Source organism: Macrotis lagotis, chromosome X, assembly GCF_037893015.1.
Source record: "Macrotis lagotis isolate mMagLag1 chromosome X, bilby.v1.9.chrom.fasta, whole genome shotgun sequence".
NCBI classification, from domain to species: Eukaryota; Metazoa; Chordata; class Mammalia; order Peramelemorphia; family Peramelidae; genus Macrotis; species Macrotis lagotis.
In genome coordinates, this window is record NC_133666.1 from 103666478 (window position 1) to 103683289 (window position 16812).

General features: G+C 35.0%; 1 pseudogene; it reads left to right on the top strand.

Moving 5' to 3' along the window:
- Positions 1-4905: 4905 nt before the first annotated feature.
- LOC141502908 (large ribosomal subunit protein eL33 pseudogene) lies at positions 4906-5231 on the top strand (annotated as a pseudogene).
- Positions 5232-16812: the final 11581 nt, after the last annotated feature.

The following is a 16812-nucleotide window of genomic DNA, read 5'->3' on the forward strand; positions in this document are numbered from 1 at the left end:
TTTATAAGAGCTATTACAAGGAGTATAGACAGGACATAGGAAGGAGTAGAGTATAATATGGTAAAAACATAGAGTCAATGGGTGATAAAGGAAAGTGCTGGAAGGAAAAGGATATGAAGAAAAAGCTAAGGAATTTCACATAAGAATCAAGAAAAAACTTTTTACAATGGAGTGGGGGAAGGCAAGGGGGAATGAGTGAGCCTTCATTCTCATCAGAAATGACTCAGAGAGGAAATAATATACGCACACACTTAATAGGGTGAGGAAAGCTATCTTACCCTAGAGAAAAATAAGAAGAAAGGGGTGGAATAAGGGGGAATTGAGGGAGGGAAGGAGGGGAATATGTGATAGAAGAGAGTGAAGATGGAGGGAGAGGGTACTCAGATACAATACACTTTTGGAAAGGGCCAGGATGAAAGGAGAGAGAGAATAGAATAAATGAGTGTGGGGAGAAATAGAGTGGAGGTACAGCTAATAATAGCAACTGTGGGAAAAATATTGAAGCAACTTCACTGGCGAAATTATGATAAAGAAATCAATTCACCCCAGAGATAGAGCCATTGAGATCTGAACACAGACTGAAGTACAATTTCTTTTTCTCTCTTTCTATTCTCTTTTCATCTTCTTGGGGGGAGGGTTATGTTTTTCTCTTATGACACTTTCAATTTACATCAATGTATAGCATGGAAACAATGTAGAGACTATCAGGGGGAAAATTGTAAATTCAAAACATTACAAAAAATGATAGGTACATATTACTATTGTAAATAATTGGAAAACAAATAAAATGTTGATTTTTTTAAAAGGCTAGGTGACGCAGTGGATAGAGCATTGGCCCTGGAGTCAGGAGTACCTGAGTTCAAATCTGGCCTCAGACAAATAATAATTACCTGGCTGTGTGGACTTGGGCAAGCCACTTAACCCCATTTGCTTTGCAATAAAAAGGGGTGGGGGAAACACACTGATGAAGATGGCATTCAGAAGCAAAATACTTGAGAGGAAGAAAAGGGTGAAAGGAGGGGAAAAATATAAATGGATGGGAGATAGCATGGAGGGCAATAAAGAGGTAGTAATTACCCCACTAGCAACATGGGGGTAATGATCAAGCTTAATGGTCCTGCTCATTACATCAGTGCAACAATCAGGGAAAATTTTAGGGTATCTGTGATGGAGAATACCATCTATAGCCAACAAAAAAATTGTGGAGTTTAAACAAAGATCAAAGTCAATTACCTTTAATTTAATTTTTTTTAAAAGGTATCTTATTGTGTAATTTTGCTGGTTTGGTTTGGTTTATGTATTTTTTTTCCTTAAGGATATGATTTCTCTATAACCACATTCAATTTTTATCAATATATAGCATAGAAACAATGTAAAGACTATCAGACTGACTTCTGTGGGGTGGGGGAGGGAAGTGACATTGGGGGAAAAATTGTAAAATTCAAATAACAATAAAAATATTCACCTAAAATAAAGAATTATTGGTTTCTCTGAAAGTATTGGATGGAAAAAAAGCCTGCATTTATTACAGGATTTAGTAATGGAAAATTGCTCTGACATCATGGAACCAGAGGGCAAAATAGTTGTTGAACCTCTCTGTAAAGGGATCCCAAAATGAAAACACAAAAGACATAGCTGGCCAAATTCCAGAATTATCAGATAAAAGAGAAAATCCTACAAGCAGCCAGAAATAAATAATTTAGATATCAAGGAGCCACAGTAAAGATTACCCAGGACCTGGCTGCATCAACCTTAAGGGATCAAAGGGCCTGGAATGCGATATTCTGAAAAGCAAGGGAGCTTGGAATGCAGCCAAGAATTCACTATCCAGCAAAACTGGGCCTTTTCTTCTAGGGCAAAAGATGGACATTTAATGAAATAGGAGACTTCCAACTTTTCCTGATGAAAAGACCAGAGCTTAATGGAAAAGTTGGACTTTAAATGGAAAACCCAAGTGACACATGAAAAGTTTAAAAAGAAAGGGGGAGGTTAAAAAAAAAAAGAAAAAACTGCTCTCCAATAAGATGAAACTAGCTATATCCATACCTGAGGAAAAGATTTTAATAACTCTCGAGAACTGTAACTCTATTAGAGAGAATACATTTAGCCAGAAGTGATGGGCATTCATAACCTATTTGTGAAACTGCTATCCAATAAGATGAAACTGGCTACATCCCTACTTGAGAGAAAGACTCTAATGACTCTCAATAATTGTAATTCTATTACAGAGAATATACTTAGCCAGAAGTGATGGACACTCATGACTTTTCTATGACTCAGATAGAATGATTTAAATACAATAAATACTTTTCCCTTAAAAAGGGGTACATAAAGAGATGGGAAGATGGAGGAGACTGAATAGGGTAAATATCATTACATTAAGAGGTACAAAGGACCTATTGCAATAGAGGGGAAGAAAGAATGGGTTAAGAACCACCTGAATCTTACTCTCATCAGATTTGGCTTAAAGTTGACATACATACACTCAGTTAAGTTAAGAAACTTATCTTACTTTTCAAGTATTAAAGGGGAGGGGGGGCCAAAAAGGGTAACCAACAGAAGGAAGAGAAGAAAGAAGGGGCAAAAGGAAAGGGTGAAAAAAGGGAGGGGGCTGGATATAGGAGAGCAAACACACTAAAGGTGGTGGTATTCAGAAACAAAATACTGGGGAATATGATAAAGGGGAAAAAAGGGGGGAAATACAAACAGAGGGAAGATAACATAGAGGGCAATAAAGAGTTAGTAAACTTTGAATATGAATGGAATGAACTCTCCCTTAAAACATAAGCAAATAGCACAGTGGATTAAAAACCAGAATCCTATAATATGCTGCTTACAAGAAATTCATTTGAAGTAGAGAGATACGTAGAACATAAAGGTGAATGGCTGGAGCAAAATATATTTTGCTTCAGCTGAAATGAAAAAGGCAGGGGTAGCAATCATTATCTCAGCCAAAGCAGCTGCAAAAATAGATAGCATTAAAAGAGATAAGGAATGAAATTATATCCTCCTTAAAGTAATTTCAATACTAAATATGTATGCACCCAATGGTATAGCATCCAAATTATTAGAAGAGAAGTTGAAGGAGTTACAGGAAGACATAGACAGCAAAACTCTACTAGTGGGAGCCTCAACCTTCTGCTCTTAAATTTAGATAAATCTAGGCATAAAATAAACAAGAAGAAAGTTAAGGAGGTAAATAGATTGTTAGAAAATCTAGGCCTATGGAGGAAATGGAATGGGATAGAAAGGAATACACTTTGTTTTCTTCAGAAAATTTAACATGACCATTGGAAGTAAAATAGTTCTTGGAAAGGTTGTGGTTAGCATATATTTCCTCTCCTTTGGGAAGCTATTCTGCCTTGATAGATAAGGAGTCCAAATTCAGAACCCTATGATATTTAACAATAACCATAATATTAGCAAGCATTCATATAGCATAAGGTTTCCAAAACACTTTATGGATATCTCCTTTGGTGCTTTCAGGAATCCTGGAAAATAGGGACTACTATAATCTCCTCTTCACAGATGAAGACACTGAGGCACCAAGAGATGAAGTGACGTGCCCAGGGTCATAGAGCAAGTATGTGTCAGTCTGAATTTGAACTCAAGTCTTTCTAATTCTAGGTACAGCATTCTATCTACTATGATACCCTACTACTGTTTGCCTAATGTGTAATGGGGATGAAGAAGAAAAGAAAAAAGAAGTCCAGACATTTTTAGAGATAAAACAATATAATACAGAGGACTTGAAAAGACTTTGAGCATTCATCTGATTTTGTCTACCGATTCCCAGGCAAGACCATACAAAAATTATCCCAGAGACAAATTGTGATCTCATTCTTTAAAATCTTGACAGAAAGTATTCTGTAAGCCCACACACACACTGGAAGAGCTGGAAGGGACTTCAAATTAATACTTTTTTGGTGCTTCAGGTTACCAGTAATAATGAAATTTATTTTTTTAAAGGCAACAATTCATTGTGAAAAGGAAGGAAAGGATCTGAAGAAGAAGAAGAAGAGAATCCTGACCTTCATCAGGAGGTTGGAAAATGGAAGAATATCACACAGTGGAACAAGGGGAAAAAAGGATCACAAACAAATTGATGGGACATGAAAACCTACATATTTGAAGCTCTTTCAGAAGAGGAGGGAACTGAATACCTTAAGGAAGCAGTTACTGCCCATTCTCTAAGGAATGAGAAATCAGATACATGAGCTGTAAGGTCAGAGACCTTAGAAAAGATATTTAGTGGAGGCTGGTGGCTACCACTACTTGCCAAGAAAATATCAAGAAAGCTATCTCTTACTTTAAAAACAGTGAGAAGCATAGTGGTTTAATAGCAAAAGAGCCTTATTATGAGGCTGGTTTCAAGTTCTGTCTCTGAAACCTAATGGGAATTGCTTAACCTCCCCATTCCCCAGGCAACTCTCTAAGAGTTTAAATTGTGGATAACTTACTGATCTGCATAGAGTTTCCTCCCTTGAAGTTCTGTATAACAAGAAAATAATAGGACTAGGCCAAAAAAAATAGCATTAACAAAAATACATTCCTGGGGTATTTATCTAAAATATGAAGGATAACTTTGCAATAGTTGTAAAAAGATGACTAATGGATTTTTTGGGTGCTTTATTTTTAGTACTAAAGATTATGTCAGAAAGAACTTAGAAAACATTTCAAAATATTGAAGTCTAGGGCAAAAAAATGAAGTTTCTATATCACAGATGATATGTTTCATTCATGTACACCTCAAAGATAAGAGTTTTGGAAGAGAAAAGCAGATTTAAGACATATAAAGGCTTAGGAAGATAATAGTTAATGGGTATATTTAAAAAATATACTTGGTTCTTTCCTCATCTCAGAGCTGGGAAGGTCTGCTGTAACCAGGACTTCTAGAACAGCAAAATGACTGCAAGACTGTGGTCCAAGGCCATTTTTGCTGGCTTCAAGAGAGGTCTATGAAATCAGAGAGAACACACAGCTCTTCTGAAAATTGAAGGAGTCTACACCAGGGATGAAACTGAATTCTATTTGTGCAAGAGATGTGCTTCAAAGCCAAAAACAACACAGTGACTCCTGGTGGGAAACCCAACAGAACAAGAGTTATCTGGGGAAACATTACTCAGTTTCATGGAAATAGTGGAATGGTTCAAGTCAAATTCAGAAGCAATCTTCCAGCTAAGGCCATTGGACACAGAATCTTAGTGATGCTCTATCCCTCCAAGATCTAGAATATGAAAATTGATTAAATAAAATTTTTACATTTTTTTGCAAATGTAAAAAAAAATATGCTAGGTAGTACAGTGGATAGAGCACCAGTCCTGGAGTCAGGAGGACCTGAGTTCAAATCCAATCTCAGATAATTAATAATTACCTAGCTGTGTGACCCTGGGCAAATCACTTAACCCCAATGCCTTGCAAAAACAAAAAAACCTAAAAAAATATGCTCATGTAAAGAAGTCTGGAACCAGAAAGGAATATGACTTGGTTAGGGGTCAATGGAAGAAGACAGAATAAATGATGTTGCCTTTCAAAAATACTATATACCATATGGACAGAAAGAAATTGATGAACTCAAGAAACACATACAGGGGGTGGCTAGGTGGTGCAGTAGATAGAGCACTGGTCCTGGAGTCAGGAGTACCTGAGTTCAAATCTGGCCTCAGACCCTTAATAATTACCTAGATGTGTGGCCTTGGGCAAGCCACTTAACCCTGTTTGCCTTGCAAAAATCTAAAAAACAACACACAAAAAAAATCTAAAATCTAAAAAATCTAAAAATCTAAAAAAACAAAACAAAACACACATACAAGTCTGATATATAGTACTTATGAGAGACTTCAGTTTTTGGATATCTATTATAGCTGTGTCTGTCAAAAGCAGAACAGGTAATAAATAATTTTAGGTGAATCTTAAAAAAATTGTAAGAGGAAGTAAAGAAATAAATTATCTGATTGTTTCTTTAATGACATCTGTTTCAATAGAGAACATCTTATTCTACTTCCCCCACTTATGAAAAGGTACATAACTTTTGTGAACACCCCTTTCTATCTTTCCTTTCCCTATCCCCAAACTACTCTCCTATTTCTCTCCCTATTATTCTGATTTTTAAAGCTGCAACTATCCGGGATGGGCGATATTATTACATTTGCCCCACCTCAGACCTTTCAAAAATGAAAAAAATTCTGTATATAGTCAACACTCTTAACTTTGTGGATTTATAATCTGTTTAAACCTGTGAAAAAATGACTCTATTTGACCATGTCACATAGCATGGATCTAGAAATCATAGGTCTATTGAGCAGATTCATGGGAGAACATGCCATTCGTGATAAATGGTCCAAGTCAAAGCTTCTAGTCATAGTTGGCTTGCCTGTGTTTATAGATATTAGCCAGAATCAGAATAAAATTCCAAATTAAATTAGGGAATTTATGACAGATGACCTAACCCAATAAACTATATAAGTATCAATATATAGAAACTCTTGACCCCATATTTAACTTACAAAATTCTTTGTGCTATTTGCATGCTCTGATTTTGATCAAACATCAGGTAAATATGTGGATGGAGGCTATGGAATTGAATTCATATTAGTGATAATTGATTAATTAGTTACATGATTAGCAAATCTGAAATTATTTCAAGCTCTATAATTTGAAAAGTTTAAAAAAATTAGAGGAACTGGGGTACAATGGATAGAGGACAGGGCCAGTCTTGAAATGCCAGAGATATGAGGTTCACATTCTGACTCTGACGCATCTTTGCTGTCTTCATGGTCAAATCACTTAAGCTTAGTATATTGAGCAATTCTCTAGGACTCTAAGTCACAGAGGCATCATTAATCTGCATCCAGGTTGCCATATAGGTAGTCCTCTACACTACACTGATGAAATCACATCTGGATTAAAAAGAAAACCTGGATAATAAAAGTTTTGTAAATGGAATTTTCAATCTAGCTTGAAATGAAAATTTGTACCCTTTGGTAGAAGTTCTCTAAGTGCCAACCTTTCTTGAGAGCACAAATTTATTCAAATAATCTAAATAATCAAATCAATCTAGAATTTCCTCAATGTAGATATTTCCTCTAACAGTGAAATTCAAATTGCAACCTTTTTCATCTTATGCCTTATCCTCATCTTATTAATTTCTTCATCTTATGTCTTCCTTTTCTTATTAACTCTTTCATATCCTTTCATAAGTTAACCAAAAGGAGTCTACCCAACATTCAAAAACTTTACTCATTTTCTTAGCTATTCTTAATGAAATCACATCCTAGTCATAGGTAATGTGGTTTACAACCTTGAACTATGAATACAGAAGTCTAGGGTTTATTCCTGTGCCAATAACCATTATGAGAACACTCAAGATCTATGATCTTGCTTGAGTCCCAGGTTCCTCATCTGTAAATCAAAGAGTTGGACTAAATAAATTCTAAGAGTCTACTGAAATGAGGGTTTCTCTTGGCTCTAACTTTGTGCTTTATATCACAAACAAGTGAAATAATCAAGGAAGTTATGGGTCAAAACAGCTGAAAGCGTTGTACATTAACAGGAATGCCACATAGACTCTTAAATTCAACTAAAGACTAGCACAGAGCAACAGAGGACACACTGAGCAAATCTGGGGTGGATGAATAAGAAAGGCAGAGATATTAACTTTTCTTCCAGAATCTAATTAGATCCTCACTGTTAGATGATGTCACCAAACAGAAAATGACATGAGAAGCTTTGTTGAGCAAACAGAAAGCTGAAGTAACATAGAAAGAGGTTGTAGCCTGGGGTATAGAAAAATTTTCAGAGTGAGATGCAACCCTAGGAATCAGAGTTGCCCTGGATAAGGTGTTCCCTGTGTGTGTGCCTTCACAAACATTGTCAGTCATGTCTATTCCTTACACATGATCCCTCTATCTCCACTGGGTATAGAAATCTGAGGAAAGATTATATCCCTAATTTTTTAAAATAAATACAATAAATTTTAAAAAGGCTGCATCCCTGCATGTATGGAGATGGGGGCAGGGATATATTCTTTGTCATTTATCTTGTTCTGTATTTATTTAAATGTTTTTCTTTAAACAGTATCCATGTTAATCAATTAAATGTCTTTTGATTTTAAAAAATATCAATATGCAATTCAAGTAAACATTTTTTGTTTTGAATTAATGTGAGAAGCAATATCATTTAATGGATTAAAATACTGGAATTGGAGACAGGAAGACTTGGGTTTGAATCCTGGCTTAGAAACTGACTAATCTCTGTCACCCTGTTATCTCATATAAAAAGTAAGGGGACTGGAATTAGTATGTGAGGTCCTATTCAGCTCTTACATTGGTAATGCAAAGACCTCAGTTTTCTCATCTCTAAAATAAGGGGGTTGGTCCAGATGCCCTCTAACATCTTTTCCATCTCTATGCCTATGGACCTTTGGTGTTTGTTCTTGCTTGTCTTATAAAAATCATTCAAAGGGCATAGGACTCTGAGTTCTGCTTTTTGAAGAGAGGGTCATCTCTTGAGTTAGCTATTGAGGGGAGGCCATGTGCAATTATATACCCTTATGTATCCATATGAAACTTGGAAATCACAAAGAAGGCATATGGATACATGACAATTATTTCCTTAACTAAAAAATTGAGACATATGACCTGACCAAAGATGGTCCATTTAGAAATCTCTATTATAAGACTCATTTTCTTTCTTTTCAAAAAGGAAATTTTACTGTACATATGTGCCCCTGCTAGGGATGCTAGGAGAATGCTAGGAGGAGTGAAAGAAGTGTGAAGACATTACCCAGAACTGATTTGTAAAGTTTTTAAAATAAAAACTGCTTTTCCAGGGTCTGGACACATGTGAAGTCATCTTCAAGGAAAAACTTGTTCATTAGAATAAAATAAGTTAAAGAATTTTTATATTCTTTCAATTTGCCTTGTGTTGATGCTTTGTAATTTAAGGTAGGTTTTTAAAAATATATTGTTATAAAAACGTGATTATGTGATTATATAACTGGACTATTTAGTCTAGATGCTTTTGCAGCCCTCAAAATCTATTAGTATTGCCATTTTCCTCAAAAGTTCAACCCAGACTAAAATTATAATAACTCTCTACTGCCACCTGGTGGTTATTATCATATATTGTAGGGGAGAACAAATGGCAGGGGAAAGCTACTTTATTTTCAATTAAACTTCAATTCACCTAGAAGTTATACTAGTAGACCTTGTGACACTGTATTATAATCTCAGAGAATGTTTGGTTTATAGAACAGTATACAAAATTCTCTATTGTGTTCTTGCCAATTTCACTTGTAATACTGTAACAAGAATAATTCTTTAACAAACTGGAATTAGAGCATTGCAATTTGGTCATTGTCCTGGGATACTAAAATTTAGAGGATATATCATGACATAATGGGTAGAGTACTGAACTTGGAATCAGGAAGATCTGGGTTCAAATTCCATCTCTGATACCTACTAGGACTATGCCTGGATGAAATCAATTTCTCTAGATCTCACTTTCCTAGAATGTCAACTAATTATTTAATGACTCTTGGATCCCACTCTGCTCCAAATTTATGATCATGATACTATGAATACTTTCAGTCCCTCTACTGCAAGAAACAACTGAACTTATATCTAGCTGCAGAGAATTAGAATAGGAAATTACTTGATACAATCCCCAGATGATGCTCCTAATCTGCAATAGAATCCTTTGTATCACCTACTATCACCAATACCACCACCACCACTCAAATCCTCACATGAACTCAATTAAGGGCAGCTTCATGCCACTTAATAGTCTAGGCAAATTTTGTGCTACTTTCTCTAGACACAAAAATTACTAGTTATGGCACTTTTACAAGTGCATCAACACTTGAGATTTCTCTCATTCAAATTAATTATCTTGTGAGTCACACAGTTAATGTTTCCATTGCTCAAAATATTTTTGGAATTCTTCTTTTGGAATTGTCTTTAGAGCTTACATAACATTCTTTTGAATACACTAAATTAGTGGCAAATTCATGTCCTTAGCTTACAGATTTGATTTTTCAACAGATCTGAAAGTTTTCTGAGACAAATCTTGTGAATTAGATTAGCAATCAGCTCCATTTTCTCATTAAAAAAAGAAATTTTATTATAAGTAAAGAGACCTAATTTTATCATGTAGTTTATAAAGTTTATAAATGATCTGTAAAGCCTATCAACAACATAAGAAAAAGGACAATTTCAAAAATGACATTACAAGAATGTTTTGAGCAAAGGTAGCATCTCTAGAATTAGTTTATAAACTCTGAATGTGTTTACTTTGAATTAAATATTTCAAAAAATATTAAGTATCTATGAGTTTCATGGTTATTTAATAGACATTTAAGATAAGACTTACTTTCTACTAAGGGATATAAAATGTATCCCCCCAAAGACAGAGAATACTAACTGGAGTAATTAGGAGGGGGCTTTACAGAGGAGACAATACCTAACCTGAACCTTGAAGGAAATCAAGAATAATAACAACTGGTTATAGAACCTAGTTAGTTTGACTGATCATCTAGAGTTGGAAACTATCAACTGGAGTACTTTTATTCACCCTTCCCCAGAAAGATCCAGGGAGTGAAATTTTATAATTACTTTCAATAAAGCCATCGTCAAAAGTTAGGAGGATATCTTAAATGTCTTTAACTTTCCTTAGGGAACCAACAACCAAAAATTTGTAGCTACTTTTGCCATTATTTTGTTTTTATTGTTTTGTAGGAAAAATAGAAATGATTTCTCATCTAGCCATAATTTGTTAGGGAATTATATTTAATGTTGCTTTTCAATTAAAGTCTGTTATATGATTCATATGCATTACATATTTTACTATGCACTAAATTATTTCTATTAAACCCATATACTAATTATATATATGTATAATATATGTTATACATATTATAATCATATAAATTATTAATAGTATTGTTAATTTTGCTTATTATGATTTCATTGATAATTTTATATTATGGATGTTAATATTTTTGTGATGTATACATATATTATGCCATGTTATTGATGTTAATGTTTGTCCTTTGTTTTCTAAGAGTACTAATAGGATGATGTTTTAAGCTGGAGCATGTATTTAAGTGAGTCAAAGTTGCACAAAGACATCAGTCTCACTCTCTTTCAGAGTCATCCAAGGCCAATGACAAGTCAAAAGTCAAGACAATTGTCAGTGGTCCAGGATACAGTAGATAATCTTGGGAATTTTGATGTCTGACCAAGTTCTAAGCACCCCACAATGCCTGCTTCAGCTGCCTTCATAATTTTTGGAATAAATTGTTCTCATTCCCCCATTCTGATGGGTGAAGACTTCATTTGCTTGTCAATTATCCTCAACCTGCTTTGGACCCTCTATCAAGAGCATTGTAAGATGTTCATGTATTATGCCATATTTATATACATATTTAGTCACTGGAAGCAGTTTGCCAAGTGATGCTTTGCATTATATATTTATATAAATATCAATGTGGATTTGATGTACTTCAAATGATTTTTTCAGGCACTGAAAATGTTGGCCACAGATAGAAATGTTAACACAGACTCAATTACTCCTTTTTTATTGAAATTTTATTTTATTTTATTTTTCCAATTATGTGCTATAGTAGTCTTTCAATATTCATCCATTTGAAAATTTATAAGTTACATGTTTTTCTACCACTTTCTCCCTTCCCGCCCCACTTGCCCTGGCAGTGAATAGTCTGAGAAAAATTGTATATGTACATTTGTGTTTATCAAACTTACTTATAAGTCATTTTGTGTAAGAGGAATTCAGACCAAGGGGAAAGAAAGAAAGCCATGAGATAGGAAGGGAAAACATAAAAGAAGCTTTAAAAAAGTAAACAGAGTATAATTCAGATTCCATGGTTCACTGACCCCCCCACTGTGGGTTGTGGACCATTGTTGGTCATAACAGGTCTCTCAGGGTTGTCCTAGATCTCTAATCTGCTGAGAGGAGCCATATTCATCATGTTTGCTCACCTCACAATGTTGTTGTAAATGTGTACAATATTCTCATGATTCTGCTTACTTCTCAGCATCAATTCATGGAATTCTTTCCATGCTTCTCTAAAGTCCAACCATTCATGATTTCTTACAAAAAAAGTAGTACTCTATAAAATACTCCATAAACATACCATAATTTGTTTAGCCATTTCCCAACTGATAATTCCCTCAATTTCCAATTCTTTGCCACTAAATAGCTCCTTTTGCCAAAACTGTAGTTATTGTTACTGTACCATTTAAGAAAAGGGAACAAAATCTTAAGGAAAAGCAGTTTTGAGACATTTGTTAAGACATCTTATGAGAAACTAAAATTGAGATACTTTACTGTCATTTTATGAGAAACCATGAGTGAAGAGTTAATCAAAAGATAGTAGATGGGGATGGCTAGGTGGCACAGTGGATAGAGCACATGCACTGGATTCAGGGGTACCTGAATTCAAATCCAGCCTCAGACACTTAATAATTACCTAGGCTGTATAGCCTTGGGCAAGTCACTTAACCCCATTGCCTTGCAAAAAAACCTTAAAAAAAAGATAATGGATGGTGTCCATGGTGAAAACATGCTATGGAGAAGATGCCCTAAAAAGAATTCCTGAGAGACTGGTTTTCATCCTTCTCTTTGTTAGTTATCTCTAATTTATCTTATCAACAACTTGTTTATACATAGTTGTTACTGTGAAGTCTTTGGGAGCAGAGATTATCTTTTGCCTCTGTTTATATTTCTACTTCTTAGTACAATGTCTGGCTCATAGAAGGCATTTTAAAATTGCTTGCTAATTTGATTTGTCATGAAAACATTGAATGGTAAGATTGTAGTTCTGTTACCTTTGAAAGAGTCAGTTGCTGTTAATTGATAGAGATAGTTCTAGATATAATCTTGCTCAAAGCTGATTAATAGTTTAAATATTTAAGCATGCCTTTGTATCATTTTTATACTGTTACAAACTAAATAGTAGCATTTATGACCAAAGCCAGATACCAAAAATGCAGAGAAAACAATGGATAAAGAATATTGTTTTTATTTTTATAAATCAGAGTGGATTTTATTGTTATAGTTTTTGTATTCATAGTAATTTATGAGATAATATCAGAATATACTGATTTTCTTTGAAATGATATAAGAAAATGAATGTCAAGTAGTAGAATGAAGGGTATGGGGGTACTTGTTCCCAAGAGTACCCAAATTTTATTACTCTCATTTTGCATCATCAAAATACCTTCATATCTCATGAAGCTGCTTCAAATGTGTTTTAAAATCCCACTATATGTGAATTTCAACTCCTTCTGCATGAACAGTGTTAAAGAAGGGATTCGTGGGGCAGCTAGGTGGTGCAGTGGATAGAGCACCGGCCCTGGAGTCAGGAGTACCTGGGTCAAATCCAGCCTCAGACACTTAATAAATTACCTAGCTGTGTGGCCTTGGGCAAGCCACTTGACCACACTGCCTTGCAAAAATCTAAAAAAAAAAATTGACAGATGGAGGATATTATATTAAAATTAAGAGGGACTGCAGAACATTTCTAGTAAATGTCAACCATGGATACAATCATGACATGGGAGTCAATTATGTAGCCCTCATGTCTATAAAGATAGAGATAAAAGTTGTGCCATGCAAGAAATGAATTCCATTAGATGGGACTAGTCTCTAGCAAAGGTGCAAAGGTGCTGTGGGAAGTGTGAGAAAAAAGCTATTGTAAGAGTTAAAATTTGACTTCCCAAGAAGAAAACTCATGCCATTACTTTGGAGTCAAAACACAATTTACCTTTTGCTAATGAGGACTCTATTGTTGATTGCTTCTCTTATGCACATGAAAGGTGTTTAATGTACAGCAAAATCTACATGTCCAAATGGGTTATCTAAATATTGGCAGGGATACCTCTGCAGTCTTTCCTAATTCTCTCTAAAAGTGACTTTGATTTATGTCTAGGGAGATTCAAGAAACTCATGATGCTAGTTAATCTCTCCTCCCTTGAGTGATAGATGAACTTGAATAACATTTGAAGGTCATTTTAAAATATCTAAACCTCTTGCCACGGAGAAGGTGTTAGGATACTGTTCCTGATACAGAAAGTCTAGGTTCCCAAAACACATATTTTTCATTTTTTTATTTTTGTAAAAGAGAAAGTTAATAAGGCTTGTTTTGGTTTTCATTCTGTTACCTTCAAGTCAATATCTCAGCATTTCATGAATATTGATAGCTCCAGGGACGGTAATCTTAAATTTTTAATCATCTTTATCTGGACTGCTGTTGACCTTTCAGAATACTAAAGGTTGAAGGTCAGGGACTATGGCAATAAAGTTACTTATTGAACAGCTAGAATAGGGTTATGTTTATTTTCCCTGATTAAAGTGGTTAAGTTGTATCAAATCCTCATATCATCAACTTCAGATAGCCTAATATGTTTTGACAACTATTTGTAGAAATTAATCTTTGTTCACAAGCTCTCTATCTCTACATACCACATTGTGTCACAATCTTTAAGATCTGCTAGAATCATTGTATATATGCAGTCATTGTAATCCTAATGTTTACATAGCACTCAAGAGATAGATGCAGGAAATTATTTGACCAGTCACAGAAATGCAACTAGTATCCTTGAAGATTCATTTTGACTTTACATAATCATACAAAAAAATTGATCCTTGAAATGAGAATGGAAAGGAGGGAAGGAAGGAAGGAAGGAAGGAAGGAAGGAAGGAAGGAAGGAAGGAAAGGGAAGGGAAGGGAAGGGAAGGAGGGAGGGAGGCAGAGAGAGGGATGGAGGGAGAGAAGAGAAGAAGGGAGGGAAGGGAGGAAGAGAGGAATGGAGGAAGGAGGGAAGGAAGGAATGAAGGGAGGGAGGGAAGAAGGGAAGGAAGGAAGGAAGGAAGGAAGGAAGGAAGGAAGGAAGGAAGGAAGAAAAAGAGGGAGGAAGGGAAGGAGGGAGGGAAGAAAGAGAGGGAAAGTAAGGAGGGAGGGAGGAAGGGAGGAAGAAATGAGGGAGGATGGAAGGAAGAAATGAGGGAGGCTGGGAGGAAAGAAAGAAGGAAAGAGGATTTATTAAGTATTTATTGGCAACTAGGCACCATGAAGAAAACAAATAAAAGTAAAAAGTAAGACAGTCACTTCCCTCAAAAAAAAAAGATTACATTTTAATGGTGCAAGTCAAAGCAAACAAAGGAGCATAAAAAAGAGAGAGAGGGATCTTCACAAAATGGAGGCTCCAGGAGGAGCTCACTGAGGAGGGATATTTATATGAAGTGATTGTCCAAATAAAGGAGTCCTCAGTTACTAAGAAAAATTCATGGATTAGAAAACATTAGTGGTATCATTTTGAATTTCAGAAGGTCCTGAAAAATATCATGAAGGGAATCAATACAGGTGTCCCAGAAAGTCTTAATGCAGTTTGAGTTATATGTGTATATGTGCATAATATACATGAATATATTTGTTTACAGGTGTATGTGTGTAGAGAGAGAGAGAGAGACAGAAACAGAGAGAAAGAGCAAGAGAATGCTTCTCTCTTGCCCCCAGTCAGTTTTCTTTTTTGTCCAAAATTAATCAAAGTACTTTTCAAATGCTGCTGTGTGTTCTCTAGTATATGATAATAAAAAGCCTATTGCCAAAATTACAATAGCTCCACTGTAAGTAATTATAACTATAATTTATTATGTAGTGCCTTTTATCCTGTGCTGCTGTTTAACATACTGTTAGCTCTTGAGCATTCATGGTGCTTATCGCTCCTTAGACTCCAGATCTGTTACACTGCACCTTTGAGAAACACTCCCCTTGGGGACCTCTACTCATAGATAACTCTCTGGGATCACTATTTTAGAAAGTACCCCCGTCATATTTCATTTCAAGTTCACATCCACTCTGTTACCTTTACCTGACTTCCTTTTACCTATCCTTTTCTACTTCCTCTTCATGCATTTTCTTACTCCATTTAACATGTAAAATCTTTAAGGATAAGGACAACTATCTTACTTACTTGCTTTCTTTGCATTCCCAAAATTATTAAGGTACAGAGCCTTAATAAGTGTAGTCAATATCTACTTTATCTATATAGGAAAGGAAAAGAAGCATTTATATGGTTCCTATTATGTGCAGTGCCAAACTCTTTTTACAAATATTATCTGATGCTCAGAAGAACCTATTATTATTATGTCCATTGTTCAGTTGAGGGACCTGGCAAATTATGATCTGCCCAGGGTCACTCATCTGATATTTGTGGCCACATTCAAATTCAGGTCTTCCTGACTATTGTCCAGCTGCTTAAAATCAATCAATTTCATCTACCTCATCAATTACTTTCATTTCTCTTCCAAAATGCAAAACAACCGTCTGCATGTGAATTATTTTTCAGTGATCCATAATATTTCCTGGATGTTTATAGGGCACATGGTAGTCATGATGAATGAATTTCAGTAATATTTCTGTGAGAGGAAGCATCTCTTGCTAGGATCAATTTTCATTTCAAAGGTTACAAAGCATATTACATAAGATCAGTTGAAAATACCAGAAACTTGAGGATAATAATATTATCCCACATCACCTCACACCCATTTTACAAATAAAGAAACTGAGATTAAAAGAACTGTAAAAATTGATTATCTGAAATAAACAAAGTGACTGAGCCATCTATTATTTAATTTCCAAAGCTAGTATTTGCATATAAAACCAAGTCACCTGCCATCTTAGAGGTGAGAGACAAGGAATGATTTGCAAAGCTTTTTTTAACTAAAAAGAGGAACTGGAAAAAAATGACAAAAACCTGTTTTGAACACAATTCCATACAAAAAATCATG